The sequence below is a fragment of the Chiloscyllium punctatum genome, chromosome 27, assembly GCF_047496795.1.
Source record: "Chiloscyllium punctatum isolate Juve2018m chromosome 27, sChiPun1.3, whole genome shotgun sequence".
Lineage (NCBI taxonomy): Eukaryota > Metazoa > Chordata > Chondrichthyes > Orectolobiformes > Hemiscylliidae > Chiloscyllium > Chiloscyllium punctatum.
In genome coordinates, this window is record NC_092765.1 from 52626983 (window position 1) to 52632423 (window position 5441).

Below are 5441 nucleotides of genomic sequence, written 5' to 3' on the forward strand. Positions count from 1 at the left end.
GTTTTGATTAGACTGGAGCATTGTGTGCAGCTTTGGAATGCCTATCTGATGAAGAATATTCTGGCGATGGAGGCTGATTCCTGGGCTGGCAGGTCTAATAAATGAGGGCAGAATGGATTAGTTAGGATGAAATTGACTGGAGTTCAGAAGAAAGATAGAGGATCTCACAGAATTCAGTAAAATTCTAAGGGGAGCAGCAAGGTAAATGCTGCAAGAATGCCCTCAATGTCTCAGGAGTCCAGAACGAGGGGAGTAACCGTTTAAGAACATGGAGTAGGCTGTTTAGCATTGAGATAAGGAAAAACTTCTTTACTTAGAGACTGGTGAATCTGTTGAATTCACTGCCACGAAAGCAATTAAGGCCAAAACATTGAATGTTTCCAAGAAGAAGATAGATATAGTTCTGAAGTCTAAAAGGATCATAGGGCATAGGTTGAAAGTGGGAACAGTCTGAGTGGGATAACCAGCGATAATCATACTGATGAGTAGAGCAGGATTGCATGCCATAGTGGCCTGCTCCTGTTCCTATTTTTGATGTTTCGATTCTGTTAAAGGTGGGACTGCAGCAGTTCAGAAGGTCAAGGAGATGCAGAATGATTTTGGAAGCTTCTGGACCAGCTGCTCTATCTCATTTTTCTATCCAGTTCTCAAAGTTTTGAATGTTCTGAGAAGAGCATAACTTTTGCTTTTTGCCACCACTTTGTGGCGGCACAGTGGCTCAGTAGTTAGCACTGCTGCCTCACAGTGCCAGGGATCTGGATTTGATTCCCACCTTGGGTGATTGTGCAAACTCTACACAGACATTCTCCCCGTGTCTGCATGGGTTTCCTCCCACAATCCAAACATGTGCAGGTCAGGTGAATTGGCCAGGCTAAATTGCCAATAGTGTTAGGTACATTCATCAAGGGTAAATGTAGGGAAATGGATCTGGGTCGGTTACTCCTTGGGGGGTCAGTGTGGACTTGTTAGGCTGAAGGGCCTGTTTCCATTCTGTAGGAAATCTTTAAAAAAAAATCTTCAAAAATATTTTTGACAGTTTGCTGATACTGGGGGAATGGAGAGGAAGGGATGGGTGGGAAGGGGAAGGGTTTATGGGTCAGAAAGGGGAGTAGAGATAGAAACAGTGGACCAGGGTTTTGTGGTGGGTTGGTCAGCAAAGAACGGCCACAGTTTCCAACCCACCCATCCCACACTGTTCTCTGCCACTACTCCCTGCTCCAATCTCTCACATTAGCAGCCAACGCAGTGACAACTACGTGCATGTTTACAATTTTCCTTCAGTCTCGGTCACCAGCACACGAACACGCATCTCCCAACAGCATACTGCACATACTCCTCAGTTAGCACAGCAATGATTTGACACAATAACCTATTTCAGCTCCATTCACACCAAGAAAAAGAAACAGTTCAGGGAGAAATAAAAAAATACAAAACTGACCAGGTAACTTAAGCAGTTTCCATGATGCATGGAGCTTATTGCATTTGATTAAAATATGCCCCTCATCTTGAAATCCCCAGCCGTGGGATAGGACACCTGCCATCGATCCTATATATGTCCCACAGGATTTTAGAAACCTCCATAAGGTCAACCTCAACCTCCCATGCTCCTGTGAAAGAATTCCCCGCCAGTCCCGCGTCTAATTATAACCCAATCCTTCCATTCTCAGCAACATCCAGGTACATTTTTTTTTGGAACCCCTTCCATCTTAATCGAATCCTTCTGACAACAAGATGACCAGAACTGGACATATGTTCAAACGCATTCAAGAAGAACAGCCACCCGATTAAACACCGTCCAATGATTCTTAAACAATAAACCCAAACAAGTAGACACAACACACCCAGAGACTCTAGCGACATTACAATACATCAAAGACATCTCTGAGATGACTATGAGACTACTCCAATCCCTTGTCATCATGGTAGCCCACAAACATACCAACATACTGAAACAACTACTGATGAACCTAATGGAACCTTTGCCAACAACCAGCACAATAAATGTCATTTACAAAATGTCATGCCAGGACTGAAACAAACATTACATTGGACAAACAAGCAGGATACATGAACACCAACTAGCCACCGCTATCACTAATATCCTTACATGCAGACGAAGAAGGACATCACTTTGACTGGGACAACATATCCATCCTGGGACAGGCTAAACAGGGACATGCACTGGAATTCCTAGAGGCCTGGCATTCAAACCAGAACTCCATCAATAAACACATCGATTTGGACCCCATTTACAAACCTCTGAGGAAAAGAGCCAGAAATGATATCACTCACCTTAACGGACCAAGACAGGTAAACAGAAAGCAGGACAGAACACCAGCGCTTTATTGGAGGCTCAATGATAATGTTACCTAGCATGGTGACAGAACACCTGAAAACAAACCTGCCAGCTCAGCGAACAAACTTACAACCTGAACCTCAACCTGAGTTACAAATCTTCTCAAAACTTGCAAAGCATCGATCAATACTTGGAAATATAATGTTGTGGCTATGACGGAGACTAGCATACCAAAAGGGGCGGGAATGGTTTTTGGATGTTCCAGAGTTTAGATAGTTCATAAATAATGGTGGGGTTGGGGTGAGGGGCGGGGGGGGGGGGGGGGAGGGGGGTAAAAGAGGTGGAGCAGTGGCATTGCTAATCAGGGATAGTATCACAACTCCAGCAAGGGAGGTCCTCAAGGACGGTTTGTCGACAGTCAGTATGGGTGGAAGTCAGAAAAAGGAAAGGAGCAGTATCTTTATTGAAAGTTTTCTACAGACTTCATATTAGCAACAGAGTAACAAGGGATTCAGATATGCGTCCGCTGCCACCGGCCGCTCATGTACCACATTATATTGATGGCATCTTGATCTGCAGACTGACGGCAACTGATGTGGTGGAAGCTCTTGCCACACTGGGGCAACATACATGAGACAGAGGCTTGAAAGTGTACCCGAGAAAGATACAGGCAGCAGCACCATCAATGCAGTTATTGGGCATTCAGTGGACAAAAGGGGATAGAGTCATCGCTGAAAAAGTAAAGAATAAAATACAGAAATGGCTGTTGCAACTAGCCAGACTGGGGCACAGAACTTTATGGGTCTGCTCAGATATTGGCGCAGACATACACCTCACTGGACCTTTATATGCCATGACTCGAAAGATAACAAGATAACAAATATAACAAGATGAAGCTTCCCGAGATGCCAAAGAGTAAAACAATGGACTTTTGCGCTTCTCCATCTCTGTGTCACTCTGATTCTCTCCATTGTTCTGAGCCCAGAGTCTCCTACAGGCTCGAATGCCTGCAAAAATATGCCTGACAGTCAAAACATTTAACGATAAGATCAGAATGAAGGGAAGACAAGGAGTTAAAATGGAACGAATCCAGTCATATGCAGCCCATTCCATGGTGGTGTAATATTCTACTTTTAGACCACAGAACCAGGGTATATTGTCAATTATGTATATAGGTTCATAAGTAAAGTAGGCAGAGATATTTTTTATGAAGAACAGTGCAGGCACAGTTTCTATCACCCAGGAAGTCACCACTTTGTGCAATATTTTAATTTCAGATTTTGGCAACATATGGCCACAAATCGATCAAAGGTGAACGCCACTGTTAACCAGACAGAACTGTCAATGACTGTCAATTTACTGAATTGCGAATACTGAAAATTGGTGTGATAGACAGGAAACTAAATCAGAAGTAAACGCCAGCAATCCGGTTTAATATTACAACCGTGATAATAACCAGCAGATCTGTGGCTGCCATCGAGACAAGATAATATGTGATACATCTCGAGAGACCACAACTTCTTTGAGACAAGATCACAATCACTGTCAGGTTTGCTGCAATGGAAAGAGACAGGGAAAACATAACTTGGATTGCAATTTTGACTTCAAAAAAACAATAATCTGTTTCTTGGATTTCTCATAACATTTAAAATATTTATCTTAAATTTTTGTTGAAAGAATCCTTTACATTGTGAGCTTTAGCCTCACCACAGTTCTCCACGTTTATAATGAAATGTTTTGATAGAATTTTAAAAATCAAAGGAATCTAAAGAAACTTCATTAAAGAAAAAAACAAGGAAACAAACAAGTCGGGACATACATTACTAAAGAAATATTGAAAATACAGGAAAAAAACTAAAATTTAAAAGTCAGTATAAATTTGGAAATGAAGAATTATGACGACTGCAGTCTTGGGCCATGTTGGGAACCATGTTGTGGGCGGCACGGTGGCACAGTGGTTAGCACTGCTGCCTCGCAGCGCCGGAGACCCGGGTTCAATTCCCGCCTCAGGCGACTGACTGTGTGGAGTTTGCACGTTCTCCCCGTGTCTGCGTGGGTTTCCTCCGGGTGCTCCGGTTTCCTCCCACAGTCCAAAGATGTGCAGGTCAGGTGAATTGGCCATGCTAAATTGCCCGTAGTGTTAGGTAAGGGGTAGATGTAGATGTAGGGGTATGGGTGGGTTACGCTTCGCCGGGGCGGTGTGGACTTGTTGGGCCGAAGGGCCTGTTTCCACATTGTAAGTAATCTAATCTAATCATTGTTTTACCCGGGTTATTGGATGCATTGAAGAAGTTGGGATTATTTGCCTTGGAATGTAAAAGGCAGAGACGTGATTTGATTGATGCTTTCAAAATCAAGGATGGATTGGAGAGTGTACAGGGAGAAGCTATTCACTCTCATAAAGGGGAAAAATTGAGAGCATATAAACCTAATAGCAGCACGGAGATTGAAGAAAGCATAGGTCGGCAGATTTTGGAAAAGTGGACATAGTAGGGTTGTTGTAATGGGTGACTTTAACTTTCCCGATATTGATTGGAACTTCCTTCAAGCAGAAGATTTGAGTGGAGCTGTTTTCGTAAGGTGTGTTCAGGAGGATTTCCTAACTCAGTGCGTTGACAGGCCGTCGAGGGGAGAGGCCATTCTAGACTTGGTGCTCGGAAACGAGCCGGGGCAGGTATCAGATCTTGTGGTGGGAGAGCATTTTGGTGATAGTGACCACAACTACCTATGACAACTAGCTATGAAGAAGGAGAGGATTAGGCAAAATGGGAGGATATTTAAGTGGGGAAGAGGAAACTATGATGAGATTAGACGTGAGTTAGGAATTATGGACTGGGAGCAATTGTTCCATGGTACAGGCACTATAGACATGTGGAGACTGTTTAAGGAACAGTTGTTGCGAGTGATGAATAAATGTGTCCCTCTGAGACAGGCAAGAAGGGGTAAGATAAAGGAACCTTGGATGATAAGAGCGGTGGAGCTTCTCGTCAAAAGGAAGAAGGTAGCTTACATAAGGTGGAGGAAGCTAGGATCAAGTTCAGCTCTAGAGGATTGCAGGCAGGTGAGGAAGGAGCTCAAAAATGTCTGAGGAGAGCCAGGAGGGAGCACGAGGGAATCCGTTGGCAAAACGGATTAGGGAGAACAC

At 43.7% G+C, this 5441-nt stretch overlaps 1 long non-coding RNA gene across 1 annotated transcript in view; it reads left to right on the forward strand.

Moving 5' to 3' along the window:
• LOC140453705 (uncharacterized) overlaps positions 1-4132 on the forward strand; it is an 8530-nt gene extending 4398 nt beyond the window's left edge. Inside the window, exon 3 of the long non-coding RNA XR_011952456.1 lies at positions 3574-4132. This is a non-coding gene — a long non-coding RNA (uncharacterized lncRNA). The remainder of the gene's footprint in view (positions 1-3573) is intronic.
• Positions 4133-5441: the final 1309 nt, after the last annotated feature.